We start from the raw sequence: 27,491 nt of genomic DNA on the forward strand, positions 1-27,491 counted from the left end.
ACACTAAACAAAAATTCCAGCTATTGCTACGGTATGTAGTGGGCAAGAAGAAACAGTGGAAATGTAGTATGCAGGTAGGTGACCACTAGAGCAAGACCTCTGTATAACTCAGTAGTGTGTCCGTAATGTGATTACAGGGATATTTTGCTGTAATATGTGAAGGAAAACAAGGAGGTAAAAATGATTCCTGTGCTTAATGCAAAAGGAGAATGGAGATGTCAATAATGATTTTTGGAAGCTTGGGGATGGGTGCACATAACTGCTTTGTATGGTGGGTGGAAAAGAAATTCAGGAGTTCTGAATAGAGCTCGTCAAGGTGGCGTGTACCTGTAATCATAGTTTCATGGGAGGTGGAGATCAAGAGGTTTGGGATGCAAGGCTAGTCCTAACTAAAAGCTAGTGCAATCCTATCTCATTCAGTAAGCTGGGCATGATATCTCCCACCTGTGATCTCAGCTAGGTAGGAAGATTGCAGTCTGGGGTTTCCCTGAGCCAAAAGTTAATGAATAACACTTCATCCTCCATTAGGCCTATGCCTCATTAATTCACTCTGGATAAATCTATAGATTTAAAAAGTCTTTTAAATGCTAAAAAGCTATCTGATTTGCGGTATAAAACATAGGGAGCATCATCATTTATTCCTCACAAGACTTCTTCAAATGCTGTAATGGGAATAAAATAGGCCTAAAGTTCAAGAGAGAGAGAGACAGAGACAGAGACAGAGATAGAAACAGAAACAGACACTGTGAAACAGAGATAAAAAAGAGAGAAACCCTATCTGAGAAAATAAGCTTAACAGCGAAAAAGGGCTAGAGGTTTGTGCTTGCCTAATAAGCACAAGGCCTTCAGTTCAAATCGTAGTATTGGGGGCTTGGGGGCAGGGGAGGAGAACAGAGAATGCTTAAAGGGGATACAGTAATCAAGATGTCTTGTGTCAGAAAATGACACCTTGAAAGAAAACCTATTTGTATAACTACTTAAAGGTAATATATTTTTAAGCTATATGTTCACTTAAAAGAAAGAAAAAGAGCTCTTATTTGTGTTTGACATGCTAGACTTACAAATATAAAATTCAAATAATAAAAAGATGCTTTATCTCTGTTTTAAATGTATCAATTCAAACAATGATAATTCTATTAACATTGTGCTTTTTTTTCTTTTCTGAATGCAAGGACTTTGTATGAATTATTTTACTTTAAATATACCTTCCCTCCCCTCCCCAAAATTTCTGATCTTTATCCTCACACACAAAACCATTTTGTAATTGATTTGCAAAGGGAGTTTTGCTGAAAAGCTTGTGTTTATAGTAAGTATCTATGCATTATTTAAAATATACAAGGCTGAAAAAACTCCAAGCTCATTTAGATTTGAAATCTGAAAAGAGAGCCATAAGGCAGACAGTGTTAGAGTTTGGGCCATGAGCTCCCTCGGTCCACTCAGCCTCTGATATTCAGCGGTAACAAGGCAGAGTACGATGAGGTCGGCTTCCTGAGAACCTCCATGTCCTCTGGGGAGAGGACCATTAACTTTTAGACGCTTGAATACTGGCATGGTTCAGAGTTCAGAACAGACTGGCCTAGAAGTAAAAGAACCTGCCTTGCAGTCCCATCCCTGCCGCTTACTGGGATGTGGTCTTATGTCTCCACACTTTTGAAATAGAGCCGCCATTATGAAGCTATTGCAGGGCTTTTGAGGATTACTTACAATTATATAGAGATACCCTCAAGGACCATGAAACAATATGCATATAAGTTTTATTCTGAATTATAAATATCTGTTAAAAATCCCATAGATAGAAATACTTTATGGATAAAATTGAACTGAAAAAGAGATTTAAGGACAGTGCTGATGTATGCAGCAAAGAAACTTTCTAAATCTTGAAAGTAATTCTTTAATTTGTCACAAGTTCACAGTGGTGCTACAGAGCTTTTTTGTACTGGACACTGACTAAGGCATAGGAATGAATTCCCTTCTTTAAAAAGTGTAACAGGCTTTTTAAAGTGTCCTGGGTCTATACCAGCAGCTACATTGAGAGAAGGCATATGAATTTCCCTTTTTATGTAAGCAATTTTTTATTCCAGTGAAGTTTTGAGTTAGTTCATGGAGCAATCTCAGTAAAAATGATACAGTTAATGAAATAGATTTACAAGAAAAACAAAAGAAAAGAAAGTATAAGGGAATGTTTTTACATAAAAAAATTCTGAGGGATCATTGTCACAAATTGATTATGATTAGTTTCTGAGCTTCTTGGGAGGCCCAGAACAAAGGGAAACATGAATAATGACTCAGTAGCAATTTCACAGGGGCAAAGAATTTGCTTTGTTTCCAAAGAAAAGACACAAATTTGCTCAAGTAGATACAACTTGGACAGTCCAAGCACATCTTCTCCTTTCTTCATTAAAATGTTGAGACTTGAATGGTTATGAGTCTTCAGACTGAGAATCAACCTTGGAAATTTGAAGGTGCCACATGGGAGAGATTGCACTTTCTAAGTGGAATCCAAGTAACAATCTGGAAAGTTAACTATGATTAACAAAATATCAAGAAGTACTAAATTCCCACAGCAGATAAGATATCAAGTTAAAAATATGAAACTATTTCTTTCTGTATTATACCATTGCTTATTCCTACTTTTATTATCCAAGACAAGAAAACTTTTCAAGTTTATGTTTTTTTTCTCTGAAAAGTTCTGATTTTGAAATCAAAGACAAAGCAATTATGCTCAGGAATCAGATGAACAAGGCAGGATATCTGTAAAAAGGAAAACAACATTTAAGAGGATAGAGAGTTATCTGGGTGCTATTGATGGATACCAATCAATCATCAAAGGCAGCAACATGTTGAACTTGTGACTAAATAACTAATTTTGGTGTGAATATTTTAAGTGTAGTTTTTCCTACATTGCATGTTTTTACTTCTTGAATGCTTTCTCTAGACTTTACCAACGTGGAAACTATCCAGGACACAAACCACAAAATTTCAACTGCTGAAACCATCACATATCACAAATCACATGCAGTTAGGTGCCTCTCCACACTTCACTTCTCCCCTTACCCTGCAAAAGAAAAAAGTGATGAAATAAGAATATTAAAAGTAGTGTGAGGGAGTTCCGGGAAGATGGCGGAGGAGAAGCTGTAATCTGAACAAGCTCTCGCATAGAAAGCAGTTTTAGAGTTCCAGTGAACAGTCCTAAGCCAGAGATTCACACCAAGTGTGCCATCACAGGACAGAGAGTTAGACAAGAGAGGGAAGCTAAGGCAAAAAGAAACACCTGAGTGCTCGCCATCAGCCGCCGCCGCGGCAGCGGCAGGGTCGCAAGTGGCAGAGACCGCAGCCGGGGGCCATACCTGAGCGCTCACACAGAGAGTCCAGGACGAAGGAGCCAGACGCAGTGGGCGAGCGGATTCTACTCAACACCAGCAAGAACCAACAAAGAGCGGACACCTTCATCCTGCAGCTTGCAGACCAGAGACGACCCAGGATCTAAGACTCGGCGTGAGTAGAAGCCCGACGTCCTCACTCCTTCTCAGGGAGCAGAGGAGGGAAGGCCACCCCTCCCCCCACAGCACCGGTGATCTCCATCTTGGATACGGACAAAGCTCGGAGGAGCTGCCAGCTCCAACCCAGGCCTTGGAATAAAACGAGTCATTTAGCAGGTCACAAGAACTTAACGGCAAAGTGACCTGCCAGACTCGGCTCCATCCAGGGAAAAGTCACCCAGCTCAGGCGGCAGCCATTGGAGTGGCTTCCCTCACTGGGTAACCAGAGCCAGAGGCTGCCCCTCCCTCTAGCAGCCTCAACAATCAATTGAAAAACAGAATCCCTGAGAACCGCTCCAGGCTGGGCTCTGGGAGATTTTTTTTGCACAAAACAGCCCCAGGAAAAAGCTACCGATTGTTGAAAGGCCTCAACACTACCCAGAACCTAGCCTCACCACTGCATCCCCCTCTTTTGTGATTCTCAAAGCAGATCACCCTCCTAGAAAACTACCTGGGAGGGGGATCTCAAAATCTTGGGTAAAGCAGAGCATTTTTCTGCCTCGTCCAACAAACCGACTTAAGAAAACAATCAAGCCATAGGAACTCAAGCTGACCAGAGACTCCAACAAAAGGCTGGTTACAGACAAAAGGGAGATACAGATACAGGATTCTTCCCACCCCTCCCCTCCAAAAAAAATCAAAGGACTTTTTTTTTCTTTTTTTTTCTTTTTTTTTTTCTTCTTTTCTTTTTTTGTTTGTTTTTTGTTTTTTGTTACCTTATATATATATATATATATATATATATATATATATATATATATATATATATATATAATTTTTTTCTCTTTTAAAACTTTTATTAATCTTTAATTTTTGCCTCTTCTGAAAAAATAATTGATTTCCAGTAACTTTTTTTTTCTCCTCTTAAAATTTTTATTTTAGGAATATGTAAATGAGCGTTTTCCTTTCTTTTCTTATCTTCTTTCTCTTTTTCTTTCTTTCATAATTATCTTTTTGTATTTTGTCTAGCTCTACTGAACTTCTGATCTTTTCTTCTCCCCTTCCCATCCTTAAAGTTTTTCACATCTCCTCTATGTCCCTCCCTTTCTCACAACATATTCCCATTCCTATCTAAATAGATGGTCTTTTAATCTCTACAATAACATTAATTTTTACGTTTCTATTTTTTTTTCTGGTCTCTTTTCATTCCCCTATCCCTCTCTTCTTTTTCTCTCTCTCTCTACTTGCATCCTACCCAGCCCATTTCCTGCATTGTGATTAGGACATAGTTAACTCTCCCTGTGCCTCCCCACACCAATCTATTCCTATTTTTCACCCACATCTCTCCCTAATCCTAATAATTTCTGGTTTTCCAAATTCTTTTCTGCGGTTCGAAGTCCTTTAAAGTATAGTTGTTTGATGTTGAATAGATGTATCTGTTGAACTAGATTGTATCTGTAGACTATTCACTGTACAAATGCAAACTTTGGTTGATGGTTGCCTTAAGATAGTGTTCTAGCACAAAACTGGTGCTATCTTCATCTCAAATGGGCAGAGTAAGCCGGAAAAACACAAGAAAAATGGCAAATTAGGGTATCTCAATTCCCAATCTTGATAATCAGGGGTCAGATCAGATAATGAACAATCCAGAGGAGAGTTCCCAAATAGCTCTACAAACACTGGTGGCAAACATGGTAAATGAGAAGTTTGACAACTTACAAAGGACTCTCTATGAGCGTGATAGGGAGAGAGAGGAGGTATCCCAGAAGTTTATACAGGAATATCATAAGCGTGAGGAAGCTACTCAAAAACTGATACAGGATTTGCTTGAACAACTTGAAAATACTCAAAGAGAAAGGGAGGAATGGCGTGAGCAGGCTGAGAACATGCAAAGAGAACTGCAGGAATCCCACGAACGTGAGGAACTAAACAAAGAGTAATACAGGAATTGAGAGACCAGGTAGAGAACACACAAAGATCACTAAAGGCATCCATAAAATCCATTAACAAAGAGCTGAAGGAAGTCAGGGAGACCACAAAGGGAATGCTGAATGGAACCCAACAGAAGGAATGGGAGTCCAAAGAAACCATATCCAATCAACTAAGTGATTTGAAGACAAACACTGAACACCAAATTAAGGAAGTAAAGAGATTCATACAAGACATAAAACAGAGCTTCAACAAAGAACTTGAAGCCATCAAAGCTGACCAATTAGAAGGAAAAGAGATTAAAAACAAAGTAGAGAGTCTTGACAGCAGGTTAGACCATGCAGAAGATCGAATCTCAGGGATTGAAGACAGCCTAGATATTATAGAGAAAGAACATACAACCATCCAAGACAAGTCCAAGAAATATCATAGATCTATCCAACACCTGGAAGACACCATCAGAAGGCCTAACTTAAGGATAATGTGTCTAGAGGAGCACCTAGAAACAGAAGTTAATGGTCTAGGAAATTTGTTTAACAGGATCCTAGCAGAGAACTTCCCAAATATGCAAAGAGATAGGCCTATTCAGATACAAGAAGCCTTTAGAACCCAAATAGACGAGAGCAGAATAGGACATCCCACTGTCACATTATAATCCAAACAAGATCAACTCAGAACAAGGAAAAGATCCTTAAAGCTGTCAGGGAGAAAAGGGTAATCACCTATAAAGGGAAAACAATTAGAATCACCTCAGATTTCTCAGCAGAGACAATCAAAGCTAGAAGAGCCTGGAATGATGTATGCCAGGCCCTAAAAACAAAGAACTATCAACCAAGAATACTGTACCCAGCTAAACTCTCCTTCATAACTGAAGGCCAAATAAAAACTTTCCACAGCAAAGAAAAATTGAAACAATACATCTCCACCAAACCAGCCCTACAAAAGATTCTTAAAGATGTCCTACACATAGAAAACCAACAAGACCACAATAAATGCCAACAAACTGCACCCAAACTGAGAATCCAAGAACCATAGGAAGAACCCATTTTCGCAGCCCCCAAGAAGGTAGATAACATGGCAGGAACTCCCAAATACCTCTCAGTCCTATCTCTTAACGTTAACGGACTGAACTCTCCAATTAAGCGACATAGAGTGTCTAGTTGGATTAAAAACAAGACCCTTCTATCTGCTGCCTGCAGGAGTCACATCTTGCCCGTAAAAACAAACACATTTTCAATGTTAAAGGCTGGAACAAAATCTACCAAGCAAACGGCCCTCATAAACAGGCGGGAGTTGCAATCCTAATATCAGATAAAATAGACTTCAAATTAAAATTCGTGAGAAGAGATAAAGAAGGTCGCTACATACTAATTAAAGGATCTCTCCTTCAGGAGGATATTACCATTCTAAATATCTATTCGCCAAACAATGGAGCACCCAAATTTATCAAAGAAACACTACTTTCCCTCAAATGCCATATAGATCCAAAGACATTAATTGTTGGGGATTTTAACACACCACTCTCTGCACTAGACAGATCAACTCGTCAAAAACTCAACAGAGAAACCGCAGATCTAAACAGCTGCACAGATCAACTAGAGTTAACAGACATTTACTGAACATTTCACCCAGCAGCATCAGAGTACACGTTCTTCTCAGCAGCACATGGAACGTTTTCTAAAATAGACCACATTCTAGGCCACAAAGCAAACTTGTCTAAATTCAGAAACATTGAAGTTATACCCTGCATTCTCCCTGATCACAAGGAAATAAAATTAGAACTCAACACCAAAAGCCACCAAAGAAAGTCCGGTATCACATGGAGGCTAAACAACACACTGCTGAATCAAGAGTGGGTCATGGAAGAGATTAGAAAGGAAATTCAAATGTTCATGCTATTCAACAAAAATGAACACACAAATTACCAGCTCCTCTGGGACACAGCAAAGGCAGTACTCAGAGGCAAGTTTATAGCTCTGAGCTCCTACATCAACAAATTGGAGAGATCTGAAACTAGTAATTTAATGACACATCTAAACGTCCTTGAAATAGAGCAGCAAGATAAACCCCAATCCAGTAGACGGAAAGAAATAATCAAAATTAAATCAGAATTAAATGAACTAGAATCCAAAAAAAACTATAGAAAGAATCAACAAAACAAAGAGTTGGTTCTTTGAAAAACTTAACAAAATTGACAGACCATTAGCAAATTTTATCAGAAAAAGAAGAGAACACACACAAATTAATAAACTCAGAGATGAGAATGGAAACATCACCACGGAAACAACCAAGATTCAGAACATTATAAGGGAATACTTCCCAAAACTTTATGGTAATAAGTTCGACAACTTGACAGAAATGGACCTCTTCCTAGCAAATATTGACATGCCAAAACTAAACCAAGATGAGTTAAACTATCTTACTAGGCCCATATCAAGCATTGAAATAGAAACAGCAATAAGGGACCTCCCAGCTAAGAAAAGTCCAGGATCAGATGGTTTTACAGCGGAATTTTACAAGGCCTTCAAAACAGAGCTCACACCAATTTTCCTCCAACTCTTCAATGAAATTGAAAGAGAAAGCTCACTACCGAACACATTCTATGAAGCCATCCTAACCCTCATCCCAAAACCAGGCAGGGACTCATCAAAGAAAGAGAACTATAGACCCATTTCTTTAATGAACATTGATGCAAAACTTCGAAACAAAATTTTGGCCAATCGACTTCAACAATTCATCCAAAAAATCATAAACCACGATCAAACAGGATTCATTTCAGGGATGCAAAGCTGGTTCAATATACGCAAATCAATTAATATTATTCATCACATCAACAGGAGCAGAAAAAGCATTCCACAAGATCCAACACCCCTTTATGATGAAGGTTTTGGAAAAATTAGGAATCCATGGAACATTCCTCAATACAATAAAGGCTGTATATGACAAACCTACAGCCAGCATTATACTCAATGGTGAAAAACTAAAGCCATTTCCTCTTAACTCAGGAACAAGACAAGGATGCCCACTCTCTCCACTTCTCTTCAATCTAGTATTAGATTGCCTAGCTACAGCAATAAGACAAGATGCAGACATAAAGGGGATCCAAATAGGGAAAGAAGAAATAAAACTCTCCCTCTTTGCAGATGGCATGATCTTGTATTTAAAGGATCCCATAGACTTTACTCCCAAATTTCTCAAGCTGATTCAAAACTTTGGCAATTTAGCAGGGTATAAAATTAACCCCCAAAATCAATGGCTTTTCTGTATGCCCACAATGAGAAAAGTGTGGCTTAAATTAGGAAAGCAACTCCATTTGTAATAGCCCCACAAAAACTAAAATACCTAGGAATAAAGTTAACTAAAGAAGTGAAGGACCTCTATGATGAAAACTTTAAAATCTTGAAAAAGGAAATCAACACAGAACTTAAAAAATGGCAAAACCTCCCATGCTCCTGGATTGGCAAGATTAACATCGTGAAAATGGCAATACTTCCCAAGGCTATCTACAAATTCAACGCAATACATAACAAAATTCCACCCTCATTCTTCAAGGAAATAGAAGAGGCAATCCAAATATTCATATGGAACAATAAAAGACCCCGAATAGCAAAAACACTTCTCAACGGAAAGAACACTGCTGGAGGAATATCAATACCAAATTTCAAACTCTACTATTAAGCCATAGTAATCAAAACAGCTTGGTATTGGCATAAGAACAGACCTCAGGACCAATGGAATAGAATTGAAAACCCAGAAATGAACCTACAGACCTATAGCCATCTGATTTTGATAAGGGAGCTAAAAATATAGCATGGAAGAAAGACAGCCTCTTCAGTAAATGATGCTGGCAAAATTGATTAACTACATGTAGAAAACTAAAGCTAGATCCTTATATATCACCCTGCACCAGAATCAACTCCAAATGGATCAAAGACCTTGAACTCAAAGCAGACACTCTGAAAACCTTACAGGATGGAATAGGAGAAACCCTAGGTCGCCTTGGCTCTGGCCGAAATTTTCTGAATAGAGACCCGGAAGCACAACAAATCAAAGAAAGGTTGGACAAATGGGATTGCATAAGGTTGCAGAGCTTCTGCAGGGCAAATGACATAGCTAGCAAGATCAATAGACAGCCCACCGATTGGGAGAAGATCTTTACTAGCCATACAACGGACAAGGGTCTCATATCTAAAATATACTTGGAACTCAAAAAATTAAACCACCCAACAACAAATCCTCAAAGAAACAACTGCCCAATAAATAAGTGGGCAAAAGACTTAAAGAGAAGATTCTCTGAAGAAGAAAGAAGGATGGCCAATAGACACATGAAGAAATGTTCAACATCCCTAGCCATAAAAGAAATGCAAATCAAAACAACATTGAGATATCACCTCACTCCAGTTAGAACAGCAAAAATCAAGAACTCTAACAACAACAGATGCTGGAGGGGATGTGGACAGAAAGGAACCTTACTTCATTGTTGGTGGGGATGTAAACTTGTTCAACCACTTTGAAAGCAGTATGGAGGTTCCTCAAAAGACTTCACATAGATCTCCCCTATGATCCAGCAATCCCACTTTTGGGCATTTACCCAAATGTATACAAACAAGACCACACTAAATCTACCAGCACAACTATGTTTATTGCAGCATTATTTACCATAGCTAAGATATGGAACCAACCCAGATGCCCCTCAGTAGATGAATGGATCAAGAAAATGTGGTATATATACACAATGGAATTCTATGCCTCCATCAGAAAGAATGACATTTCCCCATTTGTTAGGAAATGGAAAGGCTTGGAAAAAATTATATTAAGTGAAGTATGCCAGGCCCAAAGAAACATAGGTCCCATGGTTTCCCTTATTTGCAATATCTAGTATAGGTATGAGTCAAGCGGACAAGGTCAGATAATGTGATGTTAAGAAAACGAACCCTTAAATATGTATTTTAATGTTTTCCTTTCTTTCATGCGTTTCTAACGCATTTATAATATTATTTCTTTGTTGCTTTGTATGTCCCTCCCCCACAGTGTAACCCCCGCTTTCACTTTATTTGATGTCAGTATAACATGTGGAGGAGATGGGGACAAAAAAGTCGTTTAAGGATTCAGGTGGACCTGTTGCAACAAGGAGAATTACAAAATGTCATGTCAAAGCAAGCTTTACAATGTCGGTGTGGGGGGGGAGGGGGGTATTATTGGGTGGGGGGGAGGGTGGAGGCTGGGAAGGGAGGTGAAGGGTAAACAAAAGAGGAGGCTGCAATGCTTGGTAAGAAATGTATGCATTATCCTGCCAATGTAATTGTAACCCCTCTGTACAGTATGTTCTCAAATAAAATAAAATTAAATTAAAAAAAAAGTAGTATGATATCTAAAAAAGATGTTCATGCATTTGAATATATAGGGGATTCAGTAGTTGAATATAAATTCAAATGAACTGTCACTCTTCAATTTATATATTTCTTTCCTGTATTAATGAGTAAGAAATGCATATTTATTGTAAAAAATTATTTTAAGTAGACAATCTTGAGAACAATGAGAAAAAAATCATCTGTAAACAGCCCGAACAGTTATTGTCTTAATGAATTTCCTCTAGCATATTTCTGTATATTTCACTAAAATATTTATGGAATTTTCTAGGGGCAGAGTCTATGCTAAATACTCTCTTTTATTTAGATAATGAGGATTAAACCTAAATGTATGTACTTTAGGCAAGAGTTCTATCACACTCCAGCCTTTCACTTTTATTTTGTTTTTGAGATACTATCTCACTCCCTTTGTCCAAACGGGACTGAAATCTATGATTTGATCTTCCTGCAAGTAACAGATGTGCACCACCCATCTAGGTGCTAAATATACACATTATTCATTTAACTCGATACTCCCTCAACAGTGTGTGCGTGTATACACATATCTACTCAATATTCTCTTTCTCTCCCTTCCCTCAACTCTTGTTCTTTTCTGTTTGGAAGAGATTAGGATCAGTCTCAATCACTTCATGACACTCTAACACTGAAGCTGGAAAGGTCGGCACCAGGACAACATGACAAGAGAGAAGAACTCTGCCAACCAAGTCTAATGTGCCAATCTTGCCTCAGAAAATAGAATTGAGGACCTGAAAATGAGGCAGCAGATAGGAGTCTGTGATGGAGCTTAATTCTATTTTCAGCCACAGTTCATTCAATGAGTGGAGCAATCAAGCCTGGAGGAAAAATCAAGAGAAGGAGAAACTATGTAAGCTTGTGTCTGGGGGTGGGAAGAGAGAGGGAGAGGAAGGGAAAGACAGAGGGGAAGGAGAGAGAGGAAAAATGAGACACACAGACAGACAGACACACACACACACGCACGCACACACACAGACTCACACACACACACACACACACACACACACACACACACACACAGAGATTGCATTCTTGGAGCATTTCCAATTGCAAGGAGATTTTACTGTTTTTCCCCAAATAGACTTCTATCTTCCCTTCAAATACATTTTGAACTTAAGCTAATTGAGTATGTTCCTTTAAGATACCATGATAATGTGCATTGATAATGACTATCTTGTTCTGTACAAGGCATCATTCCAACTATTTAATGTTCCTTTATTTCATTAAATACATTTTAATTGTTATATCAACCCTTTCTAAAATGTGTGTCACTGCCTTCATTTTACATAGGAGGACAGAACCTCAAAAACAACCATGAGGCACTGGTTAGGAACGGCATGCTCACATACTACACCTGCCCCCCCATATATACATTTATTTTTCTGTTCCCTTTGGCACCTCCTCACCTTCAATAGAACAGAAATGGACGTCTATTTTATAATATGTGTGCAAACCAGCATCAAGAATACAAGAACAATATAAGAAATGGGAAAATACAATTGAGTAAAAATCTGAAAACTCCTATGCCCCAGACCTGTATTTCTGTCCTGCACAGGGAGGGGCTTCTTTCTACCTCTACTCTCCCATGCCTCCTCAGCAGGTTCCTGGGAACATAGTTGGAGAAGGACTAGTAAGTCTTTTCAAATGAAAGACATCAGTGAATTTACTATAAAAGTCAAAGGCAGAGGAATTAAAATCCACATAGACATTGACTGCTTTCCTTTACCCTGACTTTCAAAATTCTTTACTTCTTCACATACCTCAAAAAGCCAACTGTTGCTTGACACCCGTGGCTCACCCCTGTAAGCTTAGCTACTAAGGAGGCTGAGATCTGAGGATCACGGTTCAAAGCCAGCATGGGAGGGACAGTCCATGAGACTCTTATCTCCAATAAACTAAAAGAAAACTGGAAGTGGCACTGTGGTGCAAGTGGTAGAGTGCCTTTATCAATTTTCCTAGGGAAAATTAATTTGTATTCCTCCAAACAGTCTGATGGTTGGCAAATGTTGTGAGCTCCCGAAGACACTCCTAGATGTCTTTCATCATTTCCAACTTCAAAACTTTTGCCTTCAATCAGGGTTTCTGAAGAACATTGATACAATCAAAGTTAATCAACACAGCTTTATTGTACTTGGTCTCATAAAAAATATAATAGCTCTACTTTCAATGAAGGGAATTAATGATCATGGCCTTGAGACATGGCCCTTCATTTGAAATGTGTGTGTTCTATTACTGTCATAAATTTTCATGATGCTTTTTTTTCTTGAAAACAGTCCCTGAATATTCCTTCAGCAAACATTTACTGTGCAGTGTTGCAGGATACACTGAGTGTTGGGAGCCCAGAATGCCCTAAAAGTTCCACCCGCCTTATGTATTATGTACATAATAAAGTTTGAAAGTCTGGATCATTTTAGCAACTGAAGGAAAAATCATTTCTGAAAATATAAAAGTCTCTTCAGTATGAAGAATAAGCCTGAGGAACTTGTCTTCCTGGTTTCCAGCCAGGAGATCTATCTATTTAAAATCACTTAACATCAGAATATGTAAGCAAATGTTTAAGGGCATGAAATGATTACAACTAAGTATGTAGCATGCACATGTTACTTGGGTATGGTAGTTTCTATTTTATTCATAAAAATGAATTGAGAAAAAGATTATTCTCCACATGAATGACAATGTCCCCAAATTGTTTCTTTATTACCCATTCATTATAACTCTAGCTTTTGTTGGGAGATGAGATCCTTGTTCAAAAAACATAACTGAGGGCCATTGTTACATTCTTCTTTCTGTCATTGTCAAAGATGTTTCAGAGAAAAGAGACCTACAAAGATATGAGTCCTGGCACATATTGTAAATGCCAGCATTGAATGATATCCCCATGGTAAGAAAGAGAAACTTCACAAATTTTCACCCACCTGAACAACCCATCCTGTTGCTTTGCCTCTGAGCCTGGATGAGTTTTCCCATTTGTCCTTCTGTGGCACAGCTACTGTGGAAGGAATGTGTCTTTTCCTTTATTTGGCAGATTTGGAGTCCTAACTCCTCTTGCAAACATTCTGAGAAGCTTTCGCCAGGCCACAAGAAGTACAGATGAAATTTTCATCCCATACTCTCCCCTCACAGTAATCCTGTCCTGAAAAACTGCTTACTGAATAAAATGGAACAATGATTGGACAGTGATATAAACCTGAGCGAGCATTATCATACTAGTCATAACACCAGAGAGGAACAAGCAGAAGAATCATTATCTGAGTGTCACAACTATCAATTGACCTACTACACCACATGCTTAAGTGAGGCAATTAATAGATGTTTTGCTAGCTGCCAGTGGCTCATACCAGCAATCAAGCTACTCAGGAGACTGAGGTCTGAAGATTGTAGTTCAAAGCCAACCCAGGCTAGAAAGTCCATGAGATTCTTATCTCCAATCGACTACCAAAAAGCTGGAAATGGTGCTGTGGCTCAAGTGGTAGAGTGCTAGCCTTGAGCAAAGCAGCTCAGGGACAGCACTCAGGCACTCGGGCCCCAGAACCAACACACACACACACACACACAAAGATAGATAGATGCTTCACGTTTTCCTGGCCACTTTCTTTTTTCTTATGCTTCTTTTGGTGAAGATTTTGTAAGTCAAATAATCTTGATGTCAATTAATATCTATGCTGTATTGGGCTTATTGTCCTCAGCTTCATCTTCCTTGCCTGTGGAATGAAGACATTTCTTTGCAAAATTCGTGCAGTGGATGAATCCAGTCTTAGTGTTCAATGTACATGTGTGAAAATATCACCAGGTAAATTGGGGGTGGGGTTGAGAGAAATGGAGAAGAACGATCTAAGTGGTGACATTGATCAAGATGTACTGTACTCACAAACTGACATGTTAAATTAGAACTCCTTTGTACAAGTACTTAGGTATAATTTTTTAAGTAGAAAAAAATGAAACCAGTGCATCAGTGCAATCCATAACTCTGAGGTCTAGATTGTGCATAGCTGCCTCTTTTAAAGAATATAGGACAGAGAAGAGTGGAACAGATCATTTCCAGAATACAAGTGATCAACTCTACCACGAAGTTAACATCAATAGTGATGCTGACATACATCCTTGATTTCATGCACAGAGAACACATTTTCCCCTAACTCCCCCAGGATTGGGAACTCAGGGCCTAGATTCTGTCCCTGAACTTTCTCCTCCCTACCGCTCACCCCAAACACACAAAGCTAGTGCTTTTACACTTGAGCCATAGCTCCAATTCTGGCTCTTTTCGTTAAATGGAGATGAGTCTCATGGATTTTCCCAGCCCAGGCTGGCTTCCAATCATAATCCTCAGATCTCAGGCTTGGATTATAGGTGTGAGCGACCAGTGCCCAGCGTGAGAACACACTTTTTCTCTGTAATTCTCCTCCCCAAAACCTCATAGCCACAATCTTAAGAGAAAAGATTGAGAGCCCACAACTGAAGAATATTCTACAGAATGCCCTGTCCAATACTCCAAAAAAGGGGAGAAAAACCATCTCTTTTCCTTTGGTGAAAACAATAGATGTTTGATTATTATATGACAATAATAATAGATATTATTATAATGCTCACAATATGTATTCCCATCCCCATTGCTACCAGGCTTGGTTATATAACGTACTTTGACAAATGACATATGAGAAGTGATGACATGTATCTTTTCTGAGTTTTAGTCATGTGGTTTTCACACTGTTCTCTTCCCTTGGGATCCTCCAGCAGGCAGTCTGAATCCCAGAATGGACAGCATGCTGAGTGGCAGTGGACATGGATTAGGCTTGTAGCATGAGATAGTAATCAAAGTTGTAAGCTATTGCGTCATTGGAGTTGTTATCCCACCGTAAAATTAAGTTCACATTGAGGCCCCAGCTCTAGGTAATCTAGGCCTTTTTTGTCTCCATTCCCTCCTGTTCCCTTCTCATTTTTCCTGAATATTCTCTCTTCTACCAGCTTCTCCTCAGGTGACACCAAATCCTGAGTCTCCTTATCCTAGAAACACTTTTCAGGCTTAAGCATTGTGGCTTCCTTTCTTACATTTTCTCTTAGCTGTTTCTTCACTTTTTTCTTTCTGGAAATTTCAGCCAGAAGCTCCCAAATGTGATGGAGCCTCAGATAAAATCCCTCTGCCACATCTCCCTTGCTTGCTTTCACTCTTCTCATGTTGGCATACTACAAAACCAGAATAAGATGAAGCTCCAGAAACCCTTTGGATAGAAAAATAAACCACCGCATGGGAAGTGAGGGTTGTTTTAGAAGAGATTGGGAGCTGAACACAGGCAGGAAGGCTCATGGCTGCAGCCTCAGCTGTCTTCTGAATCATTGCCCAGTTTCCATCTGTCAGTCTTTTCTCCAAAGTCAATGGGGCAAATTCTGCATTTCTTACGGACTCATCCACATTCACAGACCTAGTTAGGAATCCAAAATGACTTAAAATATAGACTCTCCACATCATAGAAATCTGTACCAGAGAAAATAGGCAGAAAGAACTTCAGTTAATCAGGTTCAATTCATTTTTACATGTTTATAATTTATTTTATTTTATTTTTTTGGGTCCGGTCGTGGGGCCTGAACTCTGGGCTGGGGCGCTGTCCCTCAGCTCTTCAGCTCAAGGCTAGCGCTCTACAACTTGAGCCACAGCACCACTTCTGGCTTTTTTTGTTTATGTGGTGCTGAGGAATCGAACCCAGGGCCTCATGCATGCAAGGCAAGCGTTCTACCACTGAGCCACCTTCCCAGCCCCACATGCTTACAATTTAACTGAGAGAACAATATCAAATTCACTCAGCCTTCATAAAATCAAAATATCAAAGCAACTACTTTTTACAGGAAGTAAATATTCACATCATAAATCGAGTTTCTAAAGGGGTGGTGTTCTCAGAAAGTAAGGAATTAGGGCTTAGGAAACATTTCAAACACATTTCACATCAGCATCAAGATTAAATTCATTAGCACAGGCTGCAAAAGTTGCTTACTCTCAGCAGGTAAGAACCTATCTTTTTTTCTGGCCCTTAGTAAAAAAAGATGGAAGAGTTTGATTTCCTTTTTCAATTTCAATCTTCAAAGTCACATTGTCTTCTAAGGAAGTCATTTATCTCACTCACCTGAAAATACAGAATATGTCTTCACAGGAGGGTCCTCTGGGCTTCAGGAAGCAAAATAGGAGGAGTGAAACAGGCTGCAAGATGCTTGCAGGAATAGAATATGTTTGACTTCTTCCACAGCCAAGCTAGCTTTGAGCGCTTGTCCTTTCCACAACTCAGGTGGGACGGTGGTTATGTAGGAGGGGAGAAATACCATAGAGTTTCAGAAAAAGGTAAAAGAAAGGTGCATGGCTTTTCTTCTCAGAACAGAACCTTTAAATAGGATATGTTTTCTCTCTTCACAAAACACTTAATTATACAGTAATCCCCTTCACTGTATTCCCCTTCTGTAGTTAGTTACCTGTGCTCAACTCTGGTTTGAAAAGATTAAATGGAAAAAATCTCATATTTTGGAAGATATCACATTCACATAATACCTTTTTTCTTTTTTTCTTTTTTGTTTTTTTGCATATAAGGTCTCACTGTATATCTCTCTCATTATCTTCCTGCCTCAGCTTCTGTTTCCTAGGATTATATGTGTGCGTTTCCACACCCATTTCACATTACATTTTTACAGCATATTGTTACAATTCTTCTATTTTATTAGTTACTGTTATTTTTGTCTTACTGTACATAATTTATAACTTAAGCTTTATTGTAGCTATAATTGTCTGGGTAAAAGCATAGTATATATGGTCATCTTGGTATTTATAGGGTTGCTTCCAGAACTGATTGAGCATACTAAAATCAGCATAGGCTCCAGTACCATATAGAAAATAGCATAATATTTCATACAAAGAAAGTTACACTTTAAATCACATCAAGGTTATTTCTATTACCACCATACATATAACAGTATATAAATAGTTGCTATATTGTCTGCTTAGGGAGCAACAAACTTTTCCTATTTTAAATTTCTGGTTGGTTGAACCCCTAGATGTGGAAATTGTAGATACTGTGGGTTAACTGTATAAATTGCTTCATTGATTTCACGTGCTCACGTGGAATGCCTCTCCAGAGACTAATCAGGAACTACTATAAAGATCAAAAAGACAGAAAATTGACCTTCTTTTTTGCCATAATTACCCACTAAATAAAATATGAATAAGTTTGATTCTGTACCTCCTCCTCCTCCTCCTCCTCCTCCTCCTCCTCCTCCTCCTCCTCCTCCTCCTCCTCCTCCTCCTCCTCCTCCTCCTCCTCCTTCTTCTTCTTCTTCTTCTTCTTCTTCTTCTTCTTCTTCTTCTTCTTCTTCTTCTTCTTCTTCTTCTTCTTCTTCTTCTTCCTCTTCTTCTTCCTCTTCTTCTTCCTCTTCTTCTTCCTTGCACATGCAAGGCTTGGTATCTACCACAGTTCTAGAGCTTCTAAAAAGCTAGTTTGAAAATTTCACAATGTTTAATAATCAACACCAATTTCCATTTTCTTTCCTAGGCTCCAAAACAGGGCAAAGTGGGGGAGGCATAAATGGGACAGTCATCTAGGGAAAACTTTGCTGACTATCATATTTTAATTTTTTGTTCAGTTGAAATTTAAAAAATATATAACCATATAATTTAAGTCCTATTTTTAAAAATTTCTTCATAGGAACAAAGACCACCTAAACAATTTTTGTCCTTTTTATGTATAAAGCTCACAATGCTGTCTCTGTAATAATTTTTAAAACATTCTTTTGAATATGACTTCTACCATCTCCTTGGAGGCGAAGCTGAATTCTACATATTAAATATTCTAATCAATAACTAGGAAGTATAAATCAATAGAAACAATTAAAAATATGTCAAACACAATAAAAAGAACAATTATCCATCAAACAGATGCTTATCATCTTGACAGTTTGGGAACAACAGTTTCAGAATGTACAGAAATACTGAAAGAACATCTTTTAATTCATAAGAAAGGGGAAAATACTTAAAATATTAAAAACAAACATGCAGCAATAGATAATGCCTGTAATCCTAGATGCTCTGGAAGCTAAGATCTGAGTATCATAGTTCAAATCCATCCAGGGAAAGAAAGTCCTGTGAGACTCATCTCCAATTAATTACCAAAATGCCAGAAGGGGAGGTGTGGCTCAAGTGAAAAAGCACTAGTCTTGGGCAAAAAAGCTCAGGGGCAGTGTTTAGACCTGATTTTAAGCCCAAAGACCAGCGTGCATGTGCCCATACACACACACACACACACACACACACACACACACACACACACATACACACACACACACACACACACACACACACACACACACATTATTGAAAGACAAATACCAATGCTTTTCCTAATGTATTGTTTCACATTGTAATAGGACTTAAGGCATTAGTGGGTCTAGATTCCTACTATAGTATATATGTTTGAGTAGGTTATTCAGAGAAAACTTTATTTGGAAAACTCTAATACTCAAATTGTAGCTTATTTTTTAAAATATGGGCGATGGACCAAGTATATTAATGACCAGGTATAGTTATAAGGGATAAAACTCTGGCTTGATTTTAACATCATTATTTTATTTTTTTAACAATGGAAGAAAGATATTTGACTTGAAAGAGACACAGGATGAGATTCAGAAGAGATGGTGAGTCCATTCTTTGTAGAAATGGGCACATCAGACTTTTGAAGATATTATTCATTTTTTGGCATAAGACTTGATTTTTCAAGTATGTGTAGTTACTAGATAAATAACTTAATATGGAAATAATAAATAAGTGTTATCAGTGCATACAAAACAATTGGTTCTGAACATCTATATTATGCAATGATTTATACTGTTCATGTCACAGAACTGACTTAGAAGGCTGATTTAAATCAAATATATATATTTGGTCAGCGTTAAATCCTCTTTTCCAAATTCTGCCTCCTCGAAAAAAAAAAGGATATTACCTATTTTATCAGTACTCAGGAATAGTAAGTTATTTTAAGTATTTATATATTTTACCCAAGTATGATCCTCCAATTTATCATTCCAGGTGCTAGAGTCTAACCATCATGGTGATGGATAGTCACATCCTAATGGAGAAATATGTAGCTTGCCCTGCTTGCATGCTCCCCAAACTTCCCTTCCATGGCTCTATATTTACATTTAGTAAAATTCACTCATCTAATGAAGTCAAGGACAATGGCAGCTCCTCCTTGAAGATTCTTCTGTCAAGAATAAGCAATCAATCATTAATTTGATAATATTTCATTATAATGCAGTCAAATATAGAAATTTTTGAGCTTTTTTTCCATGAAATTTACTTCATGTGATTGTTGATTTATAGTTGGTGGTATTGGACTTAAAACAACGTACGAGTTTCAAAGATTTAAATAAAAAGTTGCACATTGCCTTGTCTAGTGACAAATTAAGGAGAGAATTCTAGGTTCTTATATTCATCCCAGTGTGTTTTTGTTTCCTTGCTGGCTTTTTTTCCTACAGTGATGACCAATTTCATTATTTGGCATAGCAAAGTTTTCTCATTTTTGTAGTCCTGATTTTATCATAGGTGTTATTTTCCTAAGCATTCTGCCCATGATAAATTAATCTATTATTATAATCACATCTTAGAACATTCATATTCAGTAATTATTCTTATATTCCTTAATAACATCTCATTATATTTTAAAAATTGTATTAATTTGTATAGTCAGCAGTAGGGCTGAACTCAAGGTCTGACTGCTGTCTCTTAGCTTTGTTGCTCAAGGTTAGTACTAGATTACTTCTAGATGTTTGGTGGTTAATTGGACATGAAAGTCTCATGGACTTTCCTGCCCAGGCAGGCTCTGAACTGTGATCCTCCTGAGTAGCTAACATAACAGATGTGAGCCACCAGTCCACAATATATATAGCACATTACTTTTAACAATAGAAGAAAGTAATTTTACTATAGAAATTTTGTCTTTAGGAGAATTCTTTCAATGTTTGATACAAACTTTTACATGTTTAAATATTATTTTGATATCACTGTTGCTTTTTATAATTTTTCCACTTTGTATTTGCCTGTATTATTTGTATATAGACTTTTTCACTGTTATTCATACATACTATATAACTCTATCACAATTCATCCCCTTTATCACTTTCTCTCTTTTCTACTTCCCTCTTCTTGAAACAATTTCAACAGGTTTTATTGTACTCTTCTTACACACACACAATATGAACAGAATATGTAGAAGATAATACTGCACCCTCCCCCTCCATGCCCTCTTGTTTTATCTTCTCCCCTTCCACTGGTACCTCCCCTCAAACAGGTTCTGTTCTGTTTTATATTTCTGTCTTTCATTTTTACAGCTAGATACTGCATACAAGCAAAAACATATAATATTTTACTTTCTCAGCATATTTACTTTTGCTTAATATAATGGTATCTAGTTCTATCCATTTTGCCATCAATGACATATTTTATTGCTATGTATAGTTGAAAACTCCATTGTGGATATATTTCAAATTTTCTCATGAATTTTATTTATATATTATATATATATTGGGTCAGTCATGGGGCTTGAACTCTAGGTCTGGGAGCTGTCCATGAGCTCTTCAGCTCAAGGCGAACGTTCTACCACATAAGCCACAGTGCCACTTTTGGTTTTCTGGTGGGTAATTGGAGATAAGAATCTCAAGGACTTTCCTCATATTTTATCATAGGATTACAGGTGTGAGCCATGGGCGGCTAGCTTAATTTTATATTTTATATATTTATCTATTTGTGTGCAATACTGGTGTTTGAACTTAAGGGCTTTCATTCTTGCTTGACCATTTTGCGTTGCTCACAACTGGTGCTCTACCACTTAAGACATGCATCCAGTACTAGGTTTCTGCTGGTTAGTTGTAGAAAAAGATCTCTCAGATTTGTATCCCTGGTCTGGTTCTGAACCACAATCCTCAGATCTCAGTCTCTTGAGTAGCTAGTATTATGGGCATGAGCCTCAGGCAGCCAGAATAACTTTTATTTTTTATAAGTAGATTGCTTAAAATGTTGGCTTGGGTTTCCTGAGAGAAATTCATGTTTAATTTCTTGTTTCTTTTAAGGTTATCAAATGAATATCTTTAAATTTGCAAGATGTTATTATGTCAAATATGAAATAATATTTTTATGTTACTAGGTGGCACCAAGTTTCCTTTTAGATAGAAAATATTTGGCTGGCTTCCAACCAAAATCTTTACATCTCAGCTTCCTGAGTACCTAGGATTGTAGGCATTGGTCACCTCTCCTGGCTGAGACAAATATTTTTGGTAAGGAAAATCACTGTGATGTGTAACATGAGACATGATGAATATAGACTAAACAGGAATATTTTGAAAGCTTTAACAAAACTGAAGTTATCACAAATTTGCAGGCTTCAGTGAGGAGAAAAATGACAAAGAAGTTACAGAAGCAGAGAATTGGAGACTAAAGAAAAGTTAGTGAATAATTCCTTGTTAGCAGAACTACTGATGATTTCTTTTTAGAAACCTTCAGCTTGATATACTGGTACATGCCTATAATTCTAATTAATTATGAGATAGACACTGGATGTTTGCTGTTGGTATGGTAAAAATATAATACTGAAACTCAAATCTCTAAAGCAAACTGGTGCCATATGTTGATAAGAGAGGCAGAAGTTGGAGGACCACTGTTTGAGGCAGTTAATATGAGACTATATGAAAAGCAAACTAAAGCTAAACAAAGTGCTAGGGGTATGGATCAAGAGCAATTATCCAGCAAGTTTGAGGCCCTGAATTCCATACCTTCTACTGAGAACAAAAGACAAGGAAAAGGAAAAAGGTTCTTGTTACAATTTTCAAGATATTTTCTGTGCAATTTTCTGCTATAATTTCCTTCTTCAATTGCCGTAAAATTTTGAGAAGTCACTTACACAAATGACTACCATTATTTGTGGAAATCAAGGGAAAGTCTTTGCAACCAGTTTTGTAAGACAGAACAACTCTGTAAAATTGAATTCAATGAGATGAAAATGAGAGGTAATGATTTCATGAAAATGCACTTAATAGCTATGTGTCAGAAGGTGAGGAGCTCATTAAGAGGATTTACTTCCTAAAAGAACAGGAGGATTGAGTTGATTTTATATTAATTTTTAAAAATAGGTTAAATTTGGTTGGTATTTTAACACCTTTAAACAAGGTGTTAAGCCAGTAAAATTATTGTTGAGATTTTTATAAAAGCTATAAGACAATTGTTACATAGATTTTTAGAGAAGCTATTCAACAATTGTTGGATAAATCCCAACAATGCAAATATGTGTTCTCTATCATCTGGTGGTGTTACATACCTCATCATCTAAGGTTGGGAGAATATTATCTTCATTTTCAGAATACAGAAATGGAGGCAAGAAGAAAGGTGGTGTATTTCTGAAGGCTGATGTGTAAATTACAATTGAGAATGAGCAGAAATCAGAATCCATGAACAGAAACCAGAATACATGGCTCAAATTCAATTTATTATTTGCAAACCTCGTGACTATACTAATATCTGAAACTCTTCTGCTGGCTGGGTAACATGGAACTGTTTGTTAGAGTTGTCATGTGTTGTTTTTGGTAAAAAGCTAAAAATATTGGTGCTTTATAAAATTAAAGAATATGCCTTTTGTAAAGTGTTATGCACAGAATATGAAACAAGAATTCCATGAACTCTGAAGTTCTTTATGCAGTTTTTCTTAAAATTATTCTTTGAAGATTCAAGATAGTGAAATTATTCACATTCCTTTCATTCCAGAAAGCATTATCTGAACACATTTGAGAAGAATTTCTACAACAGTCTTGTAATATATGGGCTTTTGGTGTACTTATTTGTCTTCTCTCTGTATCTTCTTAATGGGGTTATTATTGTCTTATTCATGGGTTTAAGAGTTCTTTATATATTATGAATAAAGCAATTTGTCAAGATCTTTATATTTTGTTTCATTAGCAAAAATGCCTGCTATGTGATTGAACAGAAATTGATGACATCTTTGCCTGATTTCTGAGCAACTAGGAATTCTTTCATTCTAATTCAGTACTCTTTATCAGGTCAAAAAAGTTCCCATGTAATAATTTTGAGAAATTTTTACCATTCTGATATTTTGAACAGGACAGAATTATTTTAGCGTCACAGCAGGGAATTCCCCTGTGACATGTCTCCTCTACAGGCATGGAATCCCCATTTGCAAAGTGCTGATCATACTGGAAGCAAATTTTTGCTTGTTAGGAATATCGAATTGTTGGCCTATGTACTCAGGATTTTTTTTCCAGAAAACATAAATCCACACATAGATATTAGTCATAGCTACTTGAATTGGAATTAGTAATATTTTTATTCTTGATGTGCCACATCTCTATATAAAACTATGAAAACACAGTTTGTAACAGAATAAACATGAGTATATCACTTAGAATGTGGGTATGGTTAGTAAACTCTAGGGGATTTTCTAATAGCTTTCAGACTTTTCATAAACATAAATAAAATGAGATGGTTTATACCTATAATCCTAGCTTCTTTGAAAATGGACATGTGGATAGTGGGAGTTCAGGGTTAAGCTGGAAAACATACGAGACCTCCATCTCAGTCAATAAAAGCGGGGTTTGCCAATGTGTGGGTGTTATCCTACCTGTGTTGGACATCCAACTAGGAAGTTTACTATCCAGGTAGCCTAGGAATAAACAAATGCAAGACTCTACCTCAAAAATAACCAAAGCAAAAATTGCTGGATGTGGTATGATTCAAGGGGTAAGGTGCCTGCCTGGCAAATGCAAGGCTCTGAATTCAAACCCAAGTACCTACCAAAAAATGAAAAGTAAATAATATGAAATAATTCTCTAAATAACTACTCACTTAGTGTAATTATCTTATGTATTCTCCAAATAATCTTGTAGTGAAGGCATAGAATTGAATAAGCCAGATCAATATAATACTCCAAAATCATAGAGTGGCCCAGAGGTCAGCTTTATGATCATTCAATGTCTGGATCTTCCTGTTCTTAGATCCACAATCTTATGGGGGGGGGGAAACGAATGTATTTATTTACATTTATTTACACCCTTCATCCAGTTTCACATGTTGAAATCCTATCTCAAATGTAATGTTACAGAAGTGGGCTTTTGTGTGTATGTGGATGTTAATTAAGTCATGGAGGCAAGCCTTCATGAATGGGATTTAAATAAACAAAACCAAAGAGATTTCACTCCTGATCTTTAATACAGTGCATCACTCAGAAAAAAAATACTGACTATGCTGGCATTGCAATCTTGGACCTCCAGGCTCCAGAATGTAAAAATAAATTTAGTGTTTATAACCAATTCAGTGTCTGGTAATGTGTCATCATAAGTCAAAAGGATGAACAGTAAGCCAGCTGAAAAGGACTGTTGTGGTTTCTCTACCAAATTTCCAGAGTCCCTGTGATACTCAAAAATGTTAAGGCTCCTTAGGGAAAATGTTTTAAAACTGCCTTCTTGTCCAACTCTGACTTCACAAATTTTGGAATATAAGGAATGACATCAAGTGCCCAAGATACCTAAGACAGGACACTTGATCCTCGTCTGCTTTGCTCTTCAGCACCTGGTACAAATTTACACTATATAAACAAGTCAACTAAAGGCAGTTATAATACATTTTAAAATGCATAGCCAGAAAACACTTTATAAACACTCTCTCATTATAGTCTCATTGGCTCCCATGTCCAAAATAGGAAACCAAGGCTTAAAGAGAGGTAGGTAATTTACCCAAATTTGCAAAATTGATATATTTGTACAGTTAAATGCGGACGAAATTGTATCCATACTTAGGCTGATATACCATATGCATTTGTTTTTCTGCAGAAATAAAAGGCTCACGAACTTTTTTTCCATGTTCTAAACTCATATGCACTACCGTGATATCTCTATCCTGGCTGCCCCCAAGTCATATCAGCTGAAGTTGATACATCTCTACCCACTCAAACACAAATAGATAAGAATTGGGCAACTGTACTTTTAAATCCCCATGCAGTAATAATGTGTATTTAACAGTATGAAAACCTGGGCTAGAAAATAAAACTTCTATGATGGTGCTAGGCCCACCTCACATATCTTTCTTTGTCTCTTCCTTCCTTCCTTTTTAGTGCTTGGGATTGAACGCACGGCCTTGTGCATATTAAGCAATTGCAACAAAACTAAGTTACATGGCCATTTCAATCGCTCCAATTTGACTCACTGCTACCCTGTTCCTGATACTTTGTATTACTTGGTCATAGTATTTGGAGACTACTAAACTTCATAAGCGTTTCATCTTTTTTACTCCCTTCCCATGTATCAAGACACTGTGCAAGAAAGAATTTCCTGACCTCCCCAGACAGAGTTCATGGATCATCATCAGGTTCTATTTTACCATGCATAGCACTCTATTATTACATTTATAATAACAACTCACTTAAATAATTGTTCTCTTCTTCAGACCATTGGTAGACGATTGTTCAATCCTATATTTTATATAACCAGGAATAGAAATTTTCTTGTCATGTTTTCCTCTTTTTGACTTGGTAAAATTTTCCTGATTTTGTAGAACTGTTTATTCTCCATGAATATTGTTTCAGGACATTTCTGCATAATGTCTATAATAAAATTAAGAAATTTCCAGCCAAAGAAGACAACTCAGCATTCTAGATGTTAATGACTGTACTCTGGGTTCCTGTGCACTGGGCACTGCATTTGGCATCTCAGTTTTACAACAATGGACAATCTATATTGAAAGTTGCTTTTTTTTGGTTTCCTATTTTGTGCCATATGAAGTATTTAAGGTGTATAGCCAGTTAATTGTGGAAGTATGAGCTGGTAATCTTTTCAAAAATTTTTTGTAAAGATACTGTATAGAGTTGTTACAATTACATGAGTAAGGTAATGAGTACATTTCCTATTGACCATTGTTACCCCCTCCTTTGTTTCCCCCCTAAATTCCCTTCCTTCTCTATTTCCCAACTCCTCTTTCCCCCTACTTTCGAAGATGTGAAGTTCGGTTTCAACATAGTGTCTTGTACATGCCATTGTTACAATGGATCAAACTGAATCCTTGTCTCAGCATTTTGTTATTTCCCTGCCCCTCCCCAAATTAGAAAAATGTATATACAAGATGGAACCGGGGTCATATGAGCTGGTAATCTTTAGCCTTCAAATCTTAAAACAAAAACAAGCAATGCATGAAAAAAATTGTTCATAATGGAAATCTCAGCCTCCTGATTGATGCTCTGATTCTTCCATTAAAGTATAATCTTGTTAGAATCAAGTTCCAGGCTAAAATGTAAATACCCAGGGAAATGATGACATTAAGTTGCTAATAGTTAATTATGCCTTCCTATTAATGAAATAATTTGGAAAATGTTTTTTAAAAAACTGGATGATAGCAAGAAGGATTTTAGAAAAAGGCATTACAGTGGGTAAGGTGTGTAAAATTGTACAAAACTGGAACTACATGCTGGGAAAAGAACAACTTCACAGAGAGGGGTAACTTATTTTTTTAGATGAGGCAAGTTAAGATGGATTATTATGTAAGAAGAAAGTTTCTATTTGTTTTTTTCTAACAACTAGTAGAGACTTATCTGTTTATAAAAAATAAATACTAGAATGAAAAATTCAAAAGACCTTTAATGATGCATTTAATATTTTGGAGACAACAAAGATTTTCAGGGTAGAG

Source organism: Dipodomys merriami, unplaced genomic scaffold, assembly GCF_024711535.1.
Source record: "Dipodomys merriami isolate MVZ:Mamm:240054 unplaced genomic scaffold, mDipMer1.0.p SCAF_207, whole genome shotgun sequence".
Lineage (NCBI taxonomy): Eukaryota > Metazoa > Chordata > Mammalia > Rodentia > Heteromyidae > Dipodomys > Dipodomys merriami.